We start from the raw sequence: 23777 nt of genomic DNA on the forward strand, positions 1-23777 counted from the left end.
TGCTAATAAGCAGCTCTCCTCTCCTGCAATGGCATGATCTCTGAGCCACTGCAAACTCTGCAAGAATGTTAAAAGTTAATTGTTGACCACCTACACATTGAAGTCAATGGACGGTCCAGAAGTGGTTTAGGGGGCTTTGTTATCAGGATGCTAGTTGTGGTTAGTGGGGGTATGGCTGCTAATCACTATACGAATGGGCAGAAGTACCAACTTGAGCACTATGTTCATTTGTTTCTTCTTGGCCCAACCCCCCCTCGAAAAGCCGAGTGTGAAGTGTACAGATTCCTAGCAGGTGGATTTCTATATATCTCTACACTACTCGTTTCACACTCGGAGGAGAGCTAAGCGGAAATGAACAGGCACAGCTCTCGGCTAAGCACTTCTGCCTGTTCATATTAGCAATCTGCAGGGGTTTCAGCACTTGGACTCTCACTGATTAAAACTTCTGACGCGTCACTATGACATGTTAGAGGTTAAAAGGATAGTTACCCTTTAAGGCAGGAGCTTTGTATTATTGCTTTGATCCTTCTCACCTCTCCTCATACCAACAATTCATTATCGATCCTCGTCATATTGTAGCTGTTTTCTGTTTTCCAGCTCACTCGGTATGATTTTGTTCTGTGGATGCTCTCCTGGGACCATGAGTCATTCAGGTTCATGTCTGTAAAGCTAATTTCTCATCATTACCGATGGTCCAATTTATTCCAGAATGCAAAGGAATTTGTGACAGCTTGCAATAATTATGCGTAAAACAAAAAGAAATTAAAATTACTAAATTATTGCGCAGCTAAGTCCACTCATAAAACAAAAAAGTACATTGAATGCCTATTCATCATATATTGCATGACAATAAAATGTATTATGCACAATTGAAACTGGCATAAAGGAAAAAACGCAAACTTGCAAAAAGGGGTGAAAATAATACATTGATCCTAAGGTCTTTTATCAGACCCATTGGATTATTGCCACCTTTGAAAGTGTCAAATTTCCTGTGGACTCAAATTGCTATGGGCTTTATTTAACATTTACTCACCTCTTTGTACAGTAATCTTGGTGGTTGTGAACCAATTCTCTACACCTCCTTTATCATCACATTCATCTTTTGCTGGCACATTGTCTCGGGTAAGCCAAAGTCCCAAACCAAACCATAGTTGAACAAATCAATCAAATCCTATAGCCATATAACCTTTGACAGTTCAACGTCTCCAGATGTAAAATAATGCACTTGGGGAGGAGGAATCCTCCATCCGAGTATCACATCGGCAGCACTGTGTTGGAAAAGACTTCAGAAGAGAAGGATTTAGGGATAGTGATTTCTGACAGCCTTAAAGGGGTTATCCAGCGCTACAAAAACATGGCCACTTTCCCCCTGCTGTTGTCTCCAGTTTGAGTGGCGTTTTGAAACTCCGTTCCATTGAAGTAAATGGAGCTTAATTGCAAACTGCACCTGAACTGGAGACAACAGTAGGGGGAAAAGTGGCCATGTTTTTGTAGCGCTGGATAACCCCTTTAAAATGAGGCTCCAGTGCAACCAGGCAGTGAGGAAAGCAAATCGCATGCTGGGCTGTATAGATAGAGGTATAACCAGTAGGAAGAGGGAGATTGTGATCCCGCTGTGTAGAGCTCTGATATGGACCCAGAGCGAGTTGGTGGGGAAGGCCTGATGTCATACTCAATATGTACACTGTATATTTCTTTGGATCGGTGAATTCTTACTACATTATGGATGTCTTTATATGTATGATGTTTTGTACACAATAACTATGAAAAAATCCAATAAAATATATTTTTTTTAAAAAGAAAGGAAATACTAAAAGGGCAGACTAGATGGACCCAGTGGTCTTTTTCTGCCGACAATCTTCTATGTTTCTATTTCCTTACAACGAGAGACCATAGTAAGCCTTCTCTCATACTTGTTCTCTTATAACAAGTATTATGAAGAATTCTGCAGTTTCTATTTTTTTATTGTTTAGCACTTCCAGATCTCCGTATCTATTTAAGTGCCTGCTGCCAACGACATTGTCCTTGATTTTTTCCGTATGTTAGGAAACAATGAATTATCCCTTTGCAGAGCTCTTGTTTTAATGTTAAGGCTGAAAGAAAACACGAATCTCATCCACAATTCCTTCCATTAAGTATAGCTTTCCTCAAAATATATCCATTTAAAATCTACTAGCTACAAACTAGCTCCTCAGTTTATCGTTTCCTCTTTTACAGTTTAAGTAAGGCTATGTTCACACGCTGTAAAAATTCGGGTGATCTTTCCGGCCGCGGAGCTCTGATGCCGCTTGCTTCACTGTGTGAACTGACAGGTCTTTCTGCGGCCGGAATTCACTGAATGGGATGGGATCCCGGCCGGAGCGCATACGATGTGTGTACGCTCCGGCCGGGATTCCTTTGAAAATAAGGCATTTTTCCACCCCTCAAAACTACAGGCGTAGTTCTACGGCGAGAACTACGGCCGTAGTTTTACGTAGTTTGAACATAGCCTATGGCTATGTTCACACTGCGTATGAAACCGTCCGTAGATCGTACGCCACCGTACATGTGCGGCTAAAACTACGGGCATGGGAAAAATAGACATGCGGCCGGATGCGTACGAACCGCGAACATACGCCCGCAGTACATTTATGCTTCCCTAGCTTGATTCGAAGCGATCTGAGGCAGGTCATTTACTTGGAAATCTTCGCCCAGCCCCGTAAACCACACAGAACCTTTTGGATCGAAAAATCAAGTTCAATTTGGCTGAAATAAGTACTCCGTACGGGACCGCATGGAAATCCACGGCCGTGAGTTTCAACATTTCCGTCCTCAAACAATGGTCTTGTTCATTTTTCACGGCGGCGTATAAGATCCGGCCATAAGCTCATACGTAGTGTGCATTGTGCGGGCGTATATCGTATACTTTCAAGCGAACGCATCAACCTCAAAACTACCTGCGTATAATCGCGGTTCGCACTACGGACGGATTCATACGCAGTGTGAACATAGCCTAATACTGTATGTTCCACAGATTACCAACTTTTTCCTTTTTTTTTATTCTTAAACCCCCTGTGGGCAATCATTTATCTATAAAACCGCAAACTGTCTTGGTGGTCCTTTCACTGCTGCTTTTCGTTGCAACTACTTCTGTTCCTAGAGCCACTGTTGCCATCCCCAACTGCCAGACATCCATATTGTGGACAGGCTCTTTAACTTTTGAAGGGGTAATTCCAGGGTCAGACTGGGAATATAAATCAGCCCTGGCATATAAAGCACCCTTCCAGCCCACATGAAAATTTAAGCTGCCCCCCAAAGTCCAACATTACCCCCATGTAGGGACAATATAATGATTAAAAGTGCAGTTACATCGCATAGTGACTCACAGGTGATGGGGGCGACTCACTTCACTTTTTCTTTTCTCCTCCTTCAAGTCTGGCCATCATGAAGACTTCTGCTACCCATGCCTTGTCCCCTCTGCATCTATTGGACAAACATTTTAGGCTTCACACTTTTCCAGCACTGTTCTCATTATCCTGTGCCGCCAAGTAGCAGTAATCCGCCCCCCATCATGTGCCCCCAAGTAGCAGTAATCCCCTGGTCCTGTGCCCTAAGTAGCAGTAATCCCTGATCCTGTGCCCTGAAGTAGCAGTAATCCCCCCATCCTGTGCCCTGAAGTAGCAGTAATCCCCCCATCCTGTGCCCCAAGTAGCAGTAATCCTTCCATCCTGTGCCCAAAAAATAGCAATAATACTACCTCCTGTGCAATGTTATAATAATCAATCTTTTAAACTCCTAAATAGTAATTATTCCCCCTCCTGTGCCCTTGAGGAGCAATACCCCCACCCTGTGCCCACCTGGAAGTAATATTTCCCCTCTTGTGCCTTACAGTAGTTATAATTCCCCTCCTGTACCCTAAGCATTAATAATCCCCTTTCCTGTTCAATGGAAGCTTTCATAACCACCCCCACTGTGCCCCACATAGTGATATTCTTCCCTCCTATGTGCCAAGTAGTGATAGCTCCCCCTTCTCTGCCCACCAAGTAGTGATTATCCCCTCTGATCTCCCTCCTGCCCCCCCCCCAAGTAATATTAACCCCCTCTTATGTCCTTTCATAATAAACTTAAAAAACAACCAAGTTACTCACCTCTCCAGACGCTCCCACAGTCACTGCTGTGCCCCACCAGATGCTGCAAACTGATGTCATGGAGCAGCGTATACATGGGTAGCTCACACTGACTTCTTGACATGTGGCCCCCTCAGTCCGGTAGCGGGACTTCTCAGCAGCTGATTAGCTGCCGCAGGGCTATGGGATCCCCAGCTGCTGATGGAACTTGCTGTTACAGATCATATCAGTGTCATTATTTAAAAGTAGCCAGCAGTGCCGCAGCCGCCCACTGCTGATCAGCAGCTGAGGACTGCTGTGGGGCTATAGGGTCCCCAGTCCCTGCCCGAAATCACTGCCATACTGTCATTACTCAGGTCAGTATTATTATTTAATAGGAACAGGCAGTGACGCAGCCTCCCGCTGCTGTGCTGCTGATCAGCTGCTGAGGAGTCCAGCTACCGGACTGAGGGGGCTGCATGTCAAAATATCAGTGTGACCTACCCATGTATATGTATGGCAGGGCCCTCAGCAGCTGAATGACAGCCTGGCATTGGGCAGCTGCGGCAATGCCATTTAAGGTTTAATTCTTAAGACAGGGCTGCCCACACAGATTGGCAATCTGGTCAGCCCACCGGGCATTTTCCCGGTGTACCAGATTGTCAGTCTGGGCATGAGTAATCCCATTCCACCTTTTTATACCCTTTTCGTAGGAAAGGATATAACAACCTGGTCGCCAGGGATTGACCACCAGAATTCCCACCAATCCTAAAATCGGAGACGCAATCATACCTGCAATAAAAGGAATGCCTCACCCGAGCTCCATTGATTCTCTATGGCGCTGCTAAATTGAAACGTTTGGCAGCACCATAGAGAAAGAGTGGATAAAGGGATAATGCATTACAAGCTGAAATTGGAAATCCCCATTTAAGTAATAATAAGTTAAGCACAATAATGAGTTAAGCACTTATTTTATCAAATGTTTATTTCTTGTGCAGTTGGTTTATGTTGCCTGGCTCTACTAGTTATTCTTTAAGAATTCTAAGAATCAGAAGGACAGGATTTTTTATGGTCAGTGTGTAAAGCGTTACCTTTATACATATAATAGTCTGAGCATACTATTTAAAGGGGTATTCCGGTTTAGACGTTGAATTATTCCCCCTTCTGGAGACTAACATTTCATTCCATACATATTATCTTTTCAGTCTTCTTCTTTCAGTTCTGAGCCTGCTGCTTTCTGCTGACAGACACAGAAAACGGTGTGTAAGCTGTTCACTGGGTCTCCGCTCTGAACCCCCCTTCCTTCCGAGATAGCTCATGTAAACAGTGTCCCTGGCCGGCTGCCTTTGCACTCTGTAATGCAGGGAGGGTTAATCACAATGAGGTCACCAGCAACTTGACACCAGATTAAACCTTCCAGCATTACAGAGTTTTCTAAGTCTTCATCAGAAAGCAGCAGGCTCAAAACTAGGGGAAGGAGACTGAAAAGATAATAACGAGTATGAAATGAATTGTTAGTCTCCAGGAGGGGGGTGAATCAACATGTCTTTAACCTAACTGGAATGCCCCTTTAAGAGGTATCAAAGGGTCTTTTATAAACTTTGTTAAGCTTACCTGGATTGTGGGCTTGGCATGCAGATCCAGACATTTTCTTATTGTATTAAAATAGCAAGGGGGCCAAAACCACGGTAACTGTTCCATCTATAATGTAGAAAAAGAAATTGCATGTTCTTCCTACATACTGCAGGACATACTGTCAATACAATATACAATGAGGCCAGATGTTAAAACTAAAATTTTCTTTTATTTGGAAGATTTCCTCATAATTAAAAGAGTGCAGTATTTCTTTTTATTAGTTGACTAAAGGTTTTGTTTCTTGCGCTGACTTCTCATCTGTTTTTCCCCAGATGTCTTTGAACTGAAACAATTGGATGCTAGGATAATGTGATGGTTTTGGCACTGTATAAGTGATGCTGATTTTAAAGGAATGACATCACCTGAAATATGTCAATGAGTCAAATGATGGGCCAATGTTTCTAGAAAATTGCTCAGATGACTTTGTTTTGGCTGTTATATAAAGAAATAAAATTACCGCAGAAAGCTTTAGTGTTACTGGATTGTAGCCATTACGATTGAGTCAATTGGTTCTCCTAAAAGCTTGAGTGATTATTCTTTCTAAAAAAAATTATTATTCCTACAATTGTTTATTAAGGTTCTGGACTGATGCCCAAAGTGCAGTTCTTTTTCCAATTCTGGGACATATGCTGATCCATGAATTTGATTCCTGTGTTAGTAAAGTTCTTAAACTCTGGGTAAAAAAACCCCAGAAGGGGTTGGTGGAAACATAATAGGCCGCCGATGCAGCACCACCGCTCATAGTCATCTTCCAGTATCCTTTATCTAACAATGACAACACCACAGAAACGACCTGCTTAGCCAATCAGTGACCGGAGAGGTGTATCGCATCATTGATTGGCTGGGCAGGCATTTTAGAGCAGGGCCGTGGCATCACTATAGTGGGAAATACAGGAGACCAGTAGGTGACCGTAAGGTTTTTTTTTTAGGGGGCATGCTATCATACCCTGTTTGCACAGCTTGTTAGATCCTCTATAGCCAGTGGTTGTATAGCTCTTAAAAAGGTGGGCTATACCAAGGAACCTTTAGGAAGCAAGGTGTCTCAGTGGTTAGCATTGTTTCTTTGTAGCACTGTGGAACTGGGTTCACATCCGACCAACAACATCTGCAAGAAGTTTGTATGCTCTCCCTGTGTTTGCATGGGTTTCATCTCACACTCCAAAAACATGAAGATAGGTGCTTAGAATACATTTCTCCTGTATTACCCTAAAGCCTGTACAGGTTTCCTTAAAGGAGAAGTCCGATGATTTTTAAAAGCCATCAGCGTGCAGGAAGAGGGGGGAAATTGATTACAAGCAACAACTAACCTCTCACCGTCCCCGCATTTAGTGGCGGGATGCCCCTCCAGTCACTGTTTGGCTAAGTGGCCAGTCCATTAGCCAGCACAGGCCTTTTTACCCCAGTTGTGTCGTCATCACAACTCAGGGAAAAATGAGAGCTCTAATGAGCTCTAGTGAGAGGTAAGGTCCTGCTTGTAATCAATTTCCCCCTGCAGGCTGCGGGCTTTTAGAAATCCCCAGACTTCTCCTTTAAGCAGTCAACCCTGATTCATCAGGAGAAAAAAGAAGGGAATATAAAGGGATCCATGATACAGAACAAACATGTCCACCCAAGACAAAAATCAAAATAGCAGCTGTGCATAGATATATACAGTAAATCCAATATAAACAGTCAGTCCCTTAAGTGTTGGTTAAAGGAGATGTCCGTTGAAAAATTTTATTAAAGTATTGTATTGCCCCCCAAAAGTTGTACTAATCACCAATATACACTTATTGCGCGAAATGCTTAAAAAGTGCTTTTTTTCCCTGCACTTACTACTGCATCAAGGCTTCACTTCCTGGATAACATGGTGATGTCACTTCCTGGATAACATGGTGATGTCACAACCCGACTCCCAGATCTGTGCGGGCTGTGGCTGCTGGAGAGGATGATGGCAGAGGGATGCTCAGTGTCCCTCCAGTGCCCTGTGTCCCTCAGTGTCCCCCTGCCATCATCCTCTCCAGCAGCCACAGCCCGCACAGCCCTGGGAGTCGGGTCATGACTAGGGATGAGTGAACCAGCCGAGTACTTTATAAGTATTTCACGTAATAAGTGTATATTGGTAATTTGTATAACGTTTGGGGACAATACAATAATTAAATAAAAATTTTCACCGGACTTCTCCTTTAAGGGTGTCAGACACATTTTACAAACTATAGACATAGCAAGTTCCCATGTAACATGCATTTATCAGAGCATGCCCATTACACTTCTTCAAAAAGTCATCTTCAAAAACGAATTTCCAATTTCCACGCAGCTACTGTAATGCAAATCTCTGAAATCCTGTTAACCGAGAAGAGCAGCAGATGACCTTTTCATTATCAATTGCAAAAAATTGAATAAAAAATTCTATAATCAGAAAATAAAAGTAGACTAGATGTAAAAGTATATGTAACGCTACCTGATATTAAATAGTAAAGAATAATATAGCAGATACATAGTCTTTAAAAAAGTTTCTACCCTTTTTTAATTTGCATCAATTATCTGTGCTCACAAAAAGCCGATGGAGTTCCACATTCTAACATCATTTCCGACAGTCATTCTCAAAGTGACAGCCATATATTTTATGCAGGGTTTTTGTTTTCATAAAATCTTTGATTCTGTTTGCACAAAAATTATGTCTCAAAGAATTACTTGGAAGCGCGGTTTTAATTAACATTTTAAAACGAGAAATTTTCAGAACAGAGGTAACAAAAGTAGCTACTGTGCAAGTACACTGACATACTGTGCTAACCGAATAACTATGTAATATCTCTAGACAACTGATATCAGTAGGTCACACAGTAGGGCCAGTGTGTCCAATAGCAACATGACAGCTATTGCTAGCACTTTTGCTAAATTAGTATTGGGTGATTTGGTTTTGTACTTTATTCTGGTATAGGTGGTGTGAGCCCCCCATCTTCAGGAACACACGCCTGGGTATTAGTAGGAGTGAGGGGTTTTATTTTATATTGTTGGACATACTAGAGTAAATCAAATCGTAAGCAGTTATATTAAAGTATTACAGTGGTGCCTTGGATTACGAGCATAATTCGTTCCGGGACCGTGCTTGCAATCCAAATCACACTTAAACCAAAGCAAACATTCCCATAAGAAATAATTGAAATGCAGAAAATTGGTTCCCCATCCCAAAAATAATGATTTTTTTTAAATTCTGAATAACATGGAAAACAGATGAAACAAACATTTATAAACAGCTGAATATGTGATATTATAAGTTACAGTACAGTATAGCAATCAGCATGCGGAGTATAATGTATAGTAAGTGCATAAACCTGATAATACAGCAGCAGTTTGTAGATACAGGATGGAACTGCAGATCTCCATAATGCAGTAGCGTAGTACAACAGGCTAGAATAGAGAAATAGGGCTGAGGTCAGAGACTACAGGGAGCATGAAGGAATAAGCAGGACAGATGTGGGCACATAAATGCAGCACTCTCTGTCTGGGGAGAGAGGGGTTACAGCTATGGAGAGCTACCTCCACAGTCCTGTCCCCTGATGTAACCCCCAGCCTGAAGTGGATCTGCTATGATTGGGAAGGTGAGGGAGACTTCTTGGGTCAGAGTACAGTGCTGTAAACCACGCTATGCAGACAATGCCCCTCCCCCACTCTCCCTCCCACCCAGTACAGGGTGCTCTTTAACCAAAGCAATGCTCTTAAAGGGGTAGTGCGGTGTAAAGCATTATTTCACAAAATAACACACATTACCAAGTTATACAACATTGTAATGTGTGTTATTTAAGTGAATGCCCGGAAGTGTGATGCTGTATACTTACTGAATCACTGTCGACCCCGGCTGCCATCTTGAGACGATCACGTCATCTTCAGAAGGCCAGCCAGACCACTCCAGCCCTCCCTCATACCGCCCCCCCCCCTCCAGCGCATCATAAGCTGCTTAGCCACGGGCAGCAGTGGCTGAGCAGCATCATTCCCAAGAAGACTAATGGTTGAACTACCTCAAAAGGGAGGGGGCTTCTACTCAATTCTGAGCAAAGGGTCTGAATACTTATGACCATGAGATATTTTTTTTTTCTTGTTTAATAAATTTGCAAAAATATCTACATTTCTGTGTTTTTCTGTCTAGATGGGGTGCAGAGTGTTCATTAATGAGCCAAAAAAATATTTTTTGAACTTACCAAATGGCTGCAATGAAACTAAGCGTGAAAAATTTAAAGGGGGCTGAATACTTTCTGTCCCCACTGTAATGGCAGCACAATATCAAAAATTTTGAAGTACCGGAGCTCCCCTTTAAATATGTTTAACATTAACCAGACAGCAAGTGGGCCTCTGTGTTTTCCAATACCAGGGCTGAATTTTAGTCCCAGTCTGTAAAGCACCCTCCAGCACAGTTGCACACTGTTCAGTCCAGGACACTTTCACAATCACTGTCTTCCCAAAGAGTAATAGGTGCTGAGCTGTGATTGGCCAGACAACTATGAAATTATGTACTTGCGTATGGTACTGGCAAGAAGAACAGGGATGGAAAATAGCTGTGCACCATCAGGTGTTCATTAACAGGAGTGAGAGTACTAAAAACATATGGGGGGAGATTTATCAAACTGGTGTAAAATAGAACTTGCTCAGTTGCCCCTAGCAACCAAATCAGATCCCAGATCATTCCTCATAGATTCTTTGGAAAATGAAAGGTGGAAGCTGATTGGTTGCCAGGGGCAACTGAGCCAATTCTACTTGACACCAGTTTGATAAATCTCCCCCCTTGTCATCATTCAAAAATGATAATCTAACAAAACTTAGCAGGTTTTTACAAATCTCTCAAAACAACTAGTAAGCTTTAGGCTATGTTCACACATAGTATTTCCGTCATTCTTTTTCTTTTTCTTTTTTACCAAAACCAGGTGTGGAACTGACAGGGCAAAATTATAATGGAAAGATTTGCACTGTTTCAGTGTTTTCAGCCCACTCCTGGTTTTGGTTGAAAATTGACTGACCAAAAGACTGATGGAAATACTATGAGTGAACATATTTTTAAATTTTGGATCTTTATAATGTACGATAAATCATGTGTTCTGCCAAGATAAAATGGCCTCTACTGGACCTGCAGCGAGGGCTGATTAATGGAATAGAGTATGATGCAAGCTAATGGAAAGCAATCCTTCTGGTGGTTTAACGTGACTCGGAAAGAGGCAGAGCAGGAGAAATAGGCAAGGGGTGGGGGTGATGTGGGAGAAATTGACACTGGCAGTGTGGAACTTTTGTTCTGTAACTTTTTAACTATCTTAGAGATTTTGTGAGCTCTGTACCAGATTCAAAACTGCAGAGATGGGTCATAGATAAAACTAATACCTTTCTGTCAGCTGATGGCTCACTCCCACACTTCTTCCTGCCCTTCATCAGTATTGTATAGGGTGTGCTCTCAAGTAAGGTGCTCTCTACTGTATGTCAAGCAAAGTGCTGGGAGGGCTGTGTTTAGGTTATGGCTCAGTGCTGCCCCCATTATAAAATGTAAACGATAACCCCTAGACGAGCTGTGCCATAAGGGTACGGCATGGGCGCCTGTGACCAGATGACCCATGCCGTATGCATACGCCATTAGGTGCCTACAGCACTATTATGAAACTCAGCTCAGCTCGCTTCATAACGGGTGAGGTTGCTGATATTAGCCGGGCTCTTACTGTTAACCCCTTGAGGACGGAGTCACTTTTCGTTTTTGCGTTTTTAGTTTTTTCCTCCTTGTATTTAAAAGGCCATAGCACTTGCATTTTTCCACCTAGAGACCCACATGAGCCCTTATTTTTTGCGTCACTAATTGTTCTGTGCAATGACAGGCTGAATTTTTGCATAAAGTACACCATGAAACCAGAAAAAAAGTGTGGTGAAATTGAAAAAAAGAAACCGCATTTCTTTTATTTGGGGGGTATTTGTTATTACGCTATTCGCCCTGGGGTAAAACTGACTTGTTATGCGTGTTCCTCAAGTCGTTACGATTAAAACGATATACAGTATAACATGTATAACTTTTATTGTATCTGATGGCCTGTAAAAAATTCAAACCATTGTTAACAAATATATGTTCCTTAAAATCGCTTCATTCCCAGGCTTATAACGCTTTTATCCTTTGTTCTATGGGTCTGTGTGGGGTGTAATTTTTTGCGCCATGATGTTTACTTTCTATTGGTACCTTGATATCGCTTTTTATTACATTTTTTCTGGATTTGATGCAACCAAAAATGCGCAATTTTGCACTTTTCGATTTTTTTGCGCTGACGCCGTTTACCGTGCAAGATCAGGAATGTGATTAATTAATAGTTCAGGCGATTACGCACGCGGCGATAGCAAACATGTTTATTTATTTACTTTTATTAAAAACCTTGGAAAAGGGGGGTGATTCTGACTTTTATTAGAGGAGTGGGCTTTTTACTAATAATAACACTTTTTTTTTTACACTTTTACTAGATGCCCCCCCTAGGCTTAGGGTTATTCCCCCTTGGGTTAGGGTTATTCCCCCTGGGGGACTTCTAGTATAAGTGCATTGATCTCTCATTGAGATCTTTGCTGTATAGTTATACAACAAAGATCAATGAAATCGGCATTCGGATGCTTTCGGCTGCTGCAGCCGAAAGCATCTGAGTGCCGACTCGGGATCAGCGCCATTTTGGCGGAGACCCTGGCCGCCACCAGTTACAGAGATCGCTTCTCCGGCCACTCCTCCGCCACTAGACACCAGGGAAGTGCTGCGTCCGGTAATCGGATGCAGCTGTCATCTTTGACAGCTGCATCCGATTACTGTATTAGCGGTCCCGGCAATCGGACCATGCCCGCTAATACCCACGGTCCCGGGCTACAAGCGGCACCCGTGACCGCGGTGGTTCAGAGCGGGGTCGCCACCAAAAGTATACCAAAAGTACATTAAAAGTTATATAGATGTGTCTATATAATGTATTAACATATCTGTGCGGTTCTGCCACACTGGTAGCTGTTTGAAATCCAGGAAGTGAAGAAAAATGGCCTCTGTGCCAATTCACATTGTCTCCTGCTCCCCCACTTTAGGAGACAAATATTCCATGCTTCTGTCTCACATTGTATGTGTTTGCTGAGTGCAGGCTGATGATGCAGACAGGGGGCAGGGCGTGATGTCAAAGGAGACTTGGCTGAATCCCCCAATCCCTTGAGTGATTCACCATCTCTGACTGGCCAGAAGCAGCTGCTGCACTGATTTCACCGATTGTGCAAAAGTCTGCAGTGAAATTAGGCCTGTGTTCACACATGTTGGAGTTTCATTGCAGTACTGCAGCGTATTCACAAAAATGATGCAGTAACACAAGTAAATAATGCTAAACGGCACACAGAATCAGAGCTGGCACTGTCAATCCTACCTTGAGAAACAACAAGGCATAAACAGTATATCCCATGTAAGATAATATGGGATAAAGTCCTTACTGTGGGGCTCAACCTAAAAGATAAAAGATGCTTGATCATAATATGTGCGTGGAAATGAAAAGAAAAAAAAATTAATTCAAAAAGTTCTTTACTTTATTCCAATATCAGCGTTACAGGTAGAGAATACAGCGTGCTGTGTGGTGTCACAGGTAGTATCTGTGTACTGTGTGGGTGGGACAACAATGAAATGATAAAGTACTACAAATTATTTAGTAACACAATGAAAGTGCAATGTGTGAACACTGGACAAAAAAAAATTGGACAAAGTCGCGGGCCAACCTTGATAATTATTGAAGCACGAATGCCATGGTGCTGGAACTGTCAGTGGTGTGCGTCTTCCAACACTGTGCACTATGATAAATGACATGACATGATAAATTGCTATGACATGATTAAACCCCAACCCATATAATAGCCAATCCCCAAAAAATTGCCCCACATATTAGCCAGCCCTTCCAATAGTGCCCAAATAGTAGCCATCCCTCTTCAATAGTCTCATATAGTAGCCAGCCCTTCCCAATAATCTCATATAGTAGCCAGCCCTCCCCATAGTCTCTTATATAGTAGCCAGCCCTCCCCCATAGTCTCATATAGTAGCCAGCCTTCCACATAGTCTCTTACATAGTAGTCAGTCCTCCCCCATAGTCTCTTATATAGTAGCCAGCCCTCTCCCATAGTCTCTTATATAGTAGCCAGCCCTCCCCATAGTCTCTTATATAGTAGCCAGTCCTCCCCCATAGTCTCATATAGTAGACAGCCCTCCCCCATAGTCTCATATAGTAGACAGCCCTCCTCAGTAATCTCTTATATAGTAGCCAGCCCTCACCATAGTCTTTATATAGTTGCCAGCCCTTTCTAATAATCTCATATAGTAGTCAGCCCTCCCCAGTAGTCTCATATAGTAGCCAGCCCACCTTGTAGTCTCATATAGTAGCCAGCCCTCCCTCATAGTCTCCTATATAGTAGCCAGTCCTCCCCCATGGTCTCCTATATAGTAGCCAGTCCTCCCCCATGGTCTCTTATATAGTAGCCATGGCGAGCCAGATGTAATTAAAACTCTGAATTGCCTGGCGGGCCAAAAATAATGGCACCCCAGGCCAGATTTGGCCCGTGGGCCAGAGTTTGACATGACTGGCCTAGATGTTCTGCAACAGATTTGGGCGGGGAATGGGCAGGGTGGAGGACTTTGATGAACAGCTGAGGGAAAGCATTGCATTCTGGAACCAGTACTGCATTCTGGGAACTGTTAAACCAGGAAGTACAGAAACACAGTACAGAACAAAACCCCCCCAAAACAAATGGATTTTTGATCATTTCAAAACTGGGATAGATAGGTAAGTAATGCTATGTGCTTCCCCTTTAATGACCAGGCTCATTTTTCAAAATCTGACCTGTCTCACTTTATGCGCTTATAGCTCAGTGATGCTTTAACATATGCTAGCGATTTTGAGAATATTTTTTCATAACATATGCTACTTTATGTTAGTGGCAAAATTTGCTCACTCTTGTGTTTTTTTAAAAACGTCAAAATATCATGAAAAATTTTAAAAATTGCACTTAACGAACTTTGAAATTCTCTGCTTCTTAAAAAAGAAAGACATATGACAAATTAGTTACTAAATAACATTAGCAATACGTCCTCTTTATTCTGGCTTTCTTTTGTAAGCATATTTTTCTTTTGTAGGGTGTTAGAAATGGGTCAGCAAATTATTAAATTTTCATAAAATTGCCAAAACTGATTTTTTTTTAGGGACCAGTTCTTTTTTTAAGTGGATTTAGGAGGTTTATCCTGCAAACCCCCATAAGTGGCCCCATTTTGAAAACTACACACCTTAACAAATTAATCTAGGGGTATAATGAGCATTTTGACCCTACAGTGGCTTGAGGAAAATATTCACCATTAGGCCGCAAAAAATGAAAAATAGAAATTTTCCAATAATATTTTGTTTAGGTTAAAGTAACTCATTTTCACAAGCAACATGAAAGAAAACGCACCCCAAAGTTTTGACATGGAGAGAAAGGAGCTGCTGCACATCACACCTATGGCTGATACTAATGCCGCCAGGCTATTTTTAAAAATAAACGCCAGGATGTCGGTATATAATTTCATCAAACCATATTGCCCCATGTACCACGTGCCGGTCTCCTGGTTCACATAAGTCCCTACGTGTCACGGCCGCGGCGGCGTCCCATGCTCCGGACCGCCGCCGCGACCTCCCCCCATCTCATGCAGCTGCCGGGGTCCCGGTGCAGGGACCCGGCGCTGCTACATGTTCGGCCCCGGGGGGCGCCTTACCTGGTCCCGCTCCTGCCTCCGTCTGTGCCGGCCGGCGCGCGCGTCCCCGCCTCCTAGGGCGCGCGCGCGCCGGCTGTCTCAGATTTAAAGGGCCAGTCCGCACCTAATTGGCCAGTTGCACCAATCACTCCCTATTTATTCCAGCCCTGCCCCACTACAGGTGTTGGAGCCTCTACATGCTTCCCATAGCGTTTGGCCCAGCTCCCTGTTGTTCCTGTGTCCTGTCCGTTACCTGGTCCCTAGTCCCTGTTCCTGAGTCCTGTCCGTTACCTGGTCCCTAGTCCCTGTTCCTGGTTCCTGTTCCCCTGTCACTCCACCTGTTCCTGTGTCCAGCCTGTCACGTGCTCTCTCCTCTGCAGACTATTGCCTGTGCCATCTCCTGCCACGCCTCGCCTGCCGACACCAGCAACCAAGCCAGGGGTAGCGACCTGGGGGTCGCCTGCCGCAGCAAGTCCATCCCGCCTTGCGGCGGGCTCTGGTGAAAACCAGCGGCCCCTTAGACTCCGCTCCCTGGTGAGGTTTGTGCCATCGCTGGTGCCGGTCCAGTGGATCCACTACTCCGGGCGTTACAGTAGGCTCCAACCATGGATCCCGGCGAGGTGCCTGATATCCGCGAGGTAGCCCGAGTGGTCGCCCTACAGGCTCAACAGATTCAGCAACAGTCACAGCTGATTCAACAACTGACTGCAGCCGTTCAACAGCATACCACAGCTCAGCAGTCATCACCTCCGGCAGCCTCTTCAAAACTACGACTGGCTCTCCCAAGTAAATATGGAGGTGACCCCAAGTTGTGCAGAGGGTTCCTGACCCAATGCACTATGTACATCGAACTTTTAAGCAGTCAGTTTGCCACCGAGCGCTCTAAAGTGGCTTTCATTATCAGCCTATTGGAGGGAAGAGCTCTGGCCTGGGCCACGCCACTATGGGACCGTAATGATCCGGTTGCTGCCAATTTTCGAATCTTCCTGGACGAGTTCCGCTCTGTCTTTGAGGAACCTGCCCGTGCGTCTTCAGCTGAGACTGCTCTCCTCAATTTATCCCAAGGGACTTCCTCCGTTGGTGATTACGCCATCCAGTTCCGCACCCTGGCTGCGGAACTAGACTGGAATGAGGCCGCTCTGATTGCCACCTTTAAAAAGGGCCTGTCCAGCCAAGTGAAGGATGTGCTCGCTGCCCGGGATCTGCCTACCTCCTTGAACGATCTTATTCTACTGGCTACCAGAGTCTACACCAGGTTTTCCGAGAGAGAGGAGGAGGTCCGGCAAGGACGGCGTCTGAGTCTGCCCCGTCGCCATCCTCGGCTGGCACCGGTGTTCCAGAATCCTGTTGCTCCTATGTCCCAGTCGCTTCCAGAGGTTCCTATGCAGGTGGAACGTGTTCGCCTGACGACTGATGAGAGGAACCGTCGACTGGACCAGAATCTCTGCCTCTATTGCGGTGGCGCGGATCACTATCGACAGAGATGTCCCCAACGCCCTCAGCGTCCGGGAAACGCCCGCACCTAGGTCCGGTGGGAGAGGCCTCCCTAGGTGTGAATGCCACCTCTCCAAGGTTGACTATGCCCGTCTCCATCCAGACACCCTCTGGGCAAGTTTTCCAGACTACTGCCCTCATCGACTCTGGCTCTGCTGGCAGTTTCATCTCTGCTTCGTTGGTCCAAAGATGGCGGCTACCCGTGATCCAGCTAGCCCAACCCCGGTCTATCTCTTCGGTTACGGGGGAGGTTCTTACCGAAGCGGTGTACAGCCAGACGGCACCCCTAGTCCTCCAGGTGGGAGCCTTACATCAGGAGAAGATCTCCTTCTATGTCTTGCGCCATTCCTCTTCCAACCTCCTGCTGGGTCTTCCTTGGCTGCAATTCCATACCCCTAGGCTGGACTGGAGAACTGGGGAGGTTCTCAGCTGGGGCCAGGACTGTCATAACCGGTGTCTGAGATCCCCTCAATCCAACTGCTCTACAAGGTCACCTGCTAATGTCAAGCCTCTATCCGGGCTACCAGAGGACTACCAAGACTTTGTCGATGTTTTCTCGGCCAAGGAGGCGGACTCACTACCACCTCATCGAGCCTATGATTGCCCTATAGACCTTCTTCCAGGGGCTTCTCCTCCACGTGGTCGAGTATACCCTCTCTCTGTGCCCGAGACTGAAGCCATGTCCTCCTACATCCAGGAGAACTTACAAAAGGGCTTCATCCGTAAATCCACGTCTCCAGCTGGCGCTGGATTTTTCTTTGTTCAGAAGAAGGACGGTTCCCTCCGCCCATGTATAGACTATCGGGGCCTGAATAAGGTGACCGTTAAGAACCGCTATCCTCTTCCGCTTATTCCTGAACTATTCGACCGTCTTCGTGGAGCTAAGATCTTCTCCAAGCTGGATCTCAGGGGAGCGTATAACTTGGTCCGTATTCGTAGAGGAGACGAATGGAAGACCGCTTTCAACACCAGAGATGGGCACTACGAATATCTGGTCATGCCATTCGGCCTATGCAATGCCCCAGCGGTCTTCCAGGAATTCGTGAACGATATCTTCCGAGACCTCCTCTATGTCTGCGTCATTGTCTACTTGGACGATATTTTGGTCTTCTCCCCGGACCAGCAGACTCATGTGGCACAAGTGCGTCAAGTCCTACGAAGACTTCGGGCCAACCATCTATACGCCAAGCTAGAGAAGTGTGTTTTTCATCAGCGCAGTCTTCCATTTCTTGGCTATATCGTTTCCGACCAGGGTCTACAAATGGATCCAGCCAAGCTCGCAGCTGTCCTTCAATGGCCACGCCCTGTGGGACTTAGAGCCATCCAACGGTTCCTTGGCTTCGCCAACTATTATCGGCAATTCATCCCTCACTTCTCTACCCTGGTCGCACCCATAGTGGCTCTCACTAAAAAGAAGGCGGACCCCAGACGTTGGCCTCCAGAGGCCGAACAAGCCTTCAATAGCCTCAAGTCTGCCTTTGCCTCTGCTCCTGCTCTGGTCCGCCCGGATGTCTCCAGGCCGTTTTCTCTCGAGGTCGATGCTTCTTCTGTGGGCGCAGGAGCCGTTCTCTCGCAAAGGGACACATCAGGCAAGACCAGAACCTGTGGGTTCTTCTCTAAGACTTTCTCCCCTGCCGAGAGGAACTATACCATTGGGGACCGTGAACTCCTGGCCATTAAGTTGGCACTGGAGGAGTGGCGTCATCTATTAGAGGGGGCAAAACACCCGGTTAACATCTACACGGACCACAAGAACCTCCTCTACCTCCAATCGGCTCAACGCCTCAATCCCAGGCAGGCTCGGTGGTCCCTCTTTTTCTCTCGGTTCAACTATACCATCCACTTCCGTCCAGCCGAGAAGAACCTAAAGGCCGATGCATTATCCCGAGCATCCGATGTCATGGGGCAAGAGGAATCTCCTCGTCACATAATACCTCCCGACCGCCTAGTACCAGTTGCCACTTCTGCTCTGCAGAGACTGCCTCCCGGGAAGACTTATGTGCGCCCCGCACTCCGTAAACGCATCTTGAAGTGGGGGCATTCCTCTTTGGTAGCCGGGCATCCAGGAGCCCAAAAGACCGGGCAATTGATCTCCCGTCACTACTGGTGGCCCAATCTCCTCCAGGATGTCAAGGATTTTGTGGCTTCCTGTGCAGTCTGTGCCAGGAATAAATCTCCCCGTCTAAGACCTGCCGGCCTACTATTGCCCTTGCCAGTCCCGGATCATCCCTGGCACCACATTGGGATGGATTTCATCACTGACCTACCTCCATCTGCGGGCAATACAGTTATTTGGGTGGTGACGGACCGCTTTTCTAAAATGGCTCACTTCGTGGCCCTTCCTGGTCTGCCCTCTGCTCCTCGTCTGGCTCAGTTGTTCTTCCGACACATCTTTCGCCTGCATGGACTTCCTCTTCACATTGTGTCCGACCGAGGCTCCCAATTTGTCTCTAAATTTTGGCGTGCCCTATGCTCGCAACTCCAAGTGAAGCTGGACTTCTCATCGGCCTATCATCCTCAAACTAACGGGCAAGTGGAGAGAGTCAATCAGATTCTGGGCAACTACCTACGCCATTTTGTTTCAAGCCGCCAAGACAACTGGTCCGATCTACTCCCATGGGCAGAATTCTCTTATAACCATTTGGACTCGACTTCCACAGGCAAGTCCCCTTTCTACGTGGTCTACGGGCATCATCCTCGTCCTCCTCTGCCTCTCTCTCCATCCTCTGAAGTCCCAGCCGTGGAGGAGTTGTTATCTGACCTGCAATCGATCTGGGAACAAACTCGACAGTCCTTACTCAAAGCCTCTGAACGCATGAAGGACCAGGCTGATAAGAAGAGGAGACCTGCCACGAATTTTCTCCCAGGTGACAAAGTCTGGCTCTCGGCCAAATATGTCCGTCTCAAGATCCCCAGCTACAAGTTGGGTCCTCGATTCCTCGGTCCTTTCTCGGTGCTAAGACGCATCAACCCTGTCACCTACAAACTCCGCCTACCCCCCACTATGCGGATTCCGAACTCCTTCCATGTTTCCCTCTTAAAACCAGTGGTCCTGAACCGGTTCTCCGATAGATCTTCGTTCTCTACTCCTCAAGCCGTCTCTGACGACGTCTACGCTGTTAAGGACATTCTGGCCATGAAGACTGTCAGAGGGAGAAGGTTCTTCCTGGTGGACTGGAAAGGATTTGGTCCTGAGGAGAGGTCCTGGGAACCCGAGGCTAACATCCTGGACCAAGATCTCATCAAAAGGTTCCTGCAGGTTAGAAAGAGGGGGAGGCCAAAGGGGGGGGGTACTGTCACGGCCGCGGCGGCGTCCCATGCTCCGGACCGCCGCCGCGACCTCCCCCCATCTCATGCAGCTGCCGGGGTCCCGGTGCAGGGACCCGGCGCTGCTACATGTTCGGCCCCGGGGGGCGCCTTACCTGGTCCCGCTCCTGCCTCCGTCTGTGCCGGCCGGCGCGCGCGTCCCCGCCTCCTAGGGCGCGCGCGCGCCGGCTGTCTCAGATTTAAAGGGCCAGTCCGCACCTAATTGGCCAGTTGCACCAATCACTCCCTATTTATTCCAGCCCTGCCCCACTACAGGTGTTGGAGCCTCTACATGCTTCCCATAGCGTTTGGCCCAGCTCCCTGTTGTTCCTGTGTCCTGTCCGTTACCTGGTCCCTAGTCCCTGTTCCTGAGTCCTGTCCGTTACCTGGTCCCTAGTCCCTGTTCCTGGTTCCTGTTCCCCTGTCACTCCACCTGTTCCTGTGTCCAGCCTGTCACGTGCTCTCTCCTCTGCAGACTATTGCCTGTGCCATCTCCTGCCACGCCTCGCCTGCCGACACCAGCAACCAAGCCAGGGGTAGCGACCTGGGGGTCGCCTGCCGCAGCAAGTCCATCCCGCCTTGCGGCGGGCTCTGGTGAAAACCAGCGGCCCCTTAGACTCCGCTCCCTGGTGAGGTTTGTGCCATCGCTGGTGCCGGTCCAGTGGATCCACTACTCCGGGCGTTACACTACGCTTACTTCACACTGTGTCGGTCAGCGACTGCCAACCCCGCAAATCATGCACATGCAGGGAAGGGAGGTCATGGAATGTCACAGGACCAAACCAAAAATGCCCCACCAAAACCCAGCCGGCACCACCGTCGGAGAAGGCTGCCCCCAAACAACACAAGTATGAATATGGTATTGCACTCACCACCACTGCTGCAGAGAGAATGGGAAAGACATGAGGTACTGACATGTGAGCATAGGTGTATCCTGCTAATTTGGGTCACTGACCGACACAGTGTGGAGTTAGCGTAGGGACCCATGTGAACCAGGACACCGGCACGTGGTACACGGGGCAATATGGTTTGATCAAATTATATACCAACATCCTGGCGTTGGTTTTTAAAAATAGCCTAGTGGCATTAGTATCAGCCATAGGTGGGATGTGCAGCAGCTCCTTTCTCTCCATGTCACTTTTTGTATTTCTCCCTTTTTTGAGCAGTTGGCACTCCCCTTCATAAGAACCACATGACCCACATGTCAGTACCTAGTGTCTTTCCCATTCTGTCTGCAGCAGTGGTGGTGAGTGCAATACCATATTCATACTTGTGTTATTTGGGGGCAGCCTTCTCCGCCGGTGGTGCCGGCTGGGAATTGGTGGGGCATTTTGGGTTTTGTCCTGTGACATTGGGGTTGCAGGGCCATTCCATGGCCTCCCTTCCCTGCATGTGCACGCTTTACGGGGTTGGCAGTCGCTAACCTCCACAGTGTGGAGTTAGCGTAGGGACCCGTGTGAACCAGGAGACTGGCACGTGGTACACATGGCAATATGGTTTGATCAAATTATATACCAACATCCTGGCGTTGGTTTTTAAAAATAGCCTAGCGGAATTAGTATCAGCCATAGGTGGGATGTGCAGCAGCTCCTTTCTCTCCATGTCGCACCCCAAAATTTGAAACCCAGAACAGTACCCCAAATGTGGGCATAAACCACTGTATGGGCACACAGCAGGACTCAGAAGGAAGGAGCGTCATTTTGCTGGAGCAAAACCAAAGCTAGTATTGGTTATTAGAACCAGTGGCGGATTAAAAGTACCCTGGGCCCCGGGCTGTCCACCCAACCTGGGCCCCCCAGTCAATTCGCCCACATTATAATCCACTACTGCCCCCCCCCCCCCCCCCAATGCTGTCCCCAATAAACATTGCCTGCCTCCCCTCCCTGCTGGCCCCAATAAACATAATGTTTGGTCCCTTGCTGCTACCCCCAGTAAGCATTGCCCACCCCACCTCCACTGCCCCCAATAAACATATTGCCACTTGTTCCCCCACTGTTGCCCCCAATAAACATATTGCCACCTCACCTGGTCCCCTGATGTTGCCCCCCCCCCCAGGTCACAGCAGCACAGAGGATGTCAGGAGAGGAGGGTGCTGATCTTATAGGGGAGGTCGCAGGTTCCCACAGCACAGAGGATGTCAGGAGAGGAGGGTGCTGATCTTATAGGAGAGGTCACAGCAGCACAGAGGATGTCAGGAGAGGAGGGTGCTGGTCTATAGGGGAGTCACAGCAGCACAGAGGATGTCAGGAGAGGAGGGGGCTGATCTTTAGGGGAGGTCCGAGCAGCACAGAGGATGTCAGGAGAGGAGGGTGCTGATCTATAGGGGAGGTCCCAGCAGCACAGAGGATGTCAGGAGAAGAGGGTGCTGGTCTTATAGGGAAGGTCGCAGCGCCCAGCAGCAAAGAGGATGTCAGGAGAGGAGGGTGCTGATCTATAGGGGAGATCCCAGCAGCACAGAGGATGTCAGGAGAGGAGGCTGCTAATCCTATAGGAGATTGTCCCACTTTATAGATGGTCTCCCTCTTCCCCCCCTTATAGATGGTCCCCCTCTTTCCCCCCTAATAGATAGTCCCCCTCTTTCGCCCCTTATAGATGGTCCCCCTCTTCCCCCCTTATAGATGGTCCCTCTTTCCCCCCTCTATAGATGGTCCCCCTCTTTCCCCCCTTATAGATGGTCCCCCTCTTTCCCCCCTTATAGATGGTCCCTCTTTCCCCCCCTCTATAGATGGTCCCCCTCTTTCCCCCCTTATAGATGGTCCCCCTCTGGCCCCCCTTATAGATGGTCTCCCTCTTTCCCCCCCTTATAGATGGTCCCCCTCTTTCCCCCCTTATAGATGGTCCCCCTCTCCCCCTCCCTTATAGATGGTCCCCCTCTTTCCCCCCTTATAGATGGTCTCCCTCTTTCCCCCCTTATAGATGGTCCCCCTCTGCCCCCTCCCTTATAGATGGTCCCCCTCTTTCCCCCCTTATAGATGGTCCCCCTCTGGCCCCCCTTATAGATGGTCTCCCTCTTTCCCCCCTTATAGATGGTCCCCCTCTTTCCCCCCTTATAGGTGATCCCCCTCTGGCCCCCCTTATAGATGGTTCCCCTCTTTCCCCCCTTATAGATGGTCCCCCCTCTTTCTCCCCTTTATAGATGTTCCCCCTCTTTCTCCCCTTTATAGATGGTCCCCCTCTTTCCCCCCTTTATAGATGCCCCCCCTCTTCTCCCCTTTATAGATGGTCCCCCTCTTTCTCCCCTTTATAGATGTTCCCCCTCTTCCCCCCCCCCCGTATAGATGGTCCCCCTCTTTCTCCCCTTTATAGATGCCCCCCCAGTCAGTAAATAATACAAAAATAACAAAATACAACTCACCTGATGTCCGTTCCCCCGTCGATCTTCTCTCCTTCTGCAGTCTCCGGCTCATGCGCGGCTGCCGGGGGTGTCCCGTCCTCTCCCCGGCAGCGTGCGCATCACACAGCTCCTAGTGCCGCCTGGGCCCTGACTTCCGGTACAGAGAGCGTCAGTACCGGAAGTCAGGGCCCCAGGCGTACAGGGAGCT

At 47.2% G+C, this 23777-nt stretch overlaps 1 long non-coding RNA gene across 1 annotated transcript in view; it reads right to left on the reverse strand.

The window, feature by feature from the left end:
* Window positions 1–8993: 8993 nt before the first annotated feature.
* The window catches only part of LOC138797381 (uncharacterized), a 50053-nt gene continuing 35269 nt past the window's right edge, over window positions 8994–23777 (reverse strand). The window contains exon 3 of the long non-coding RNA XR_011363925.1: window positions 8994–9110. This is a non-coding gene — a long non-coding RNA (uncharacterized lncRNA). The remainder of the gene's footprint in view (window positions 9111–23777) is intronic.

The sequence above is a fragment of the Dendropsophus ebraccatus genome, chromosome 7 (genome assembly GCF_027789765.1).
Source record: "Dendropsophus ebraccatus isolate aDenEbr1 chromosome 7, aDenEbr1.pat, whole genome shotgun sequence".
Taxonomy (NCBI): Eukaryota; Metazoa; Chordata; class Amphibia; order Anura; family Hylidae; genus Dendropsophus; species Dendropsophus ebraccatus.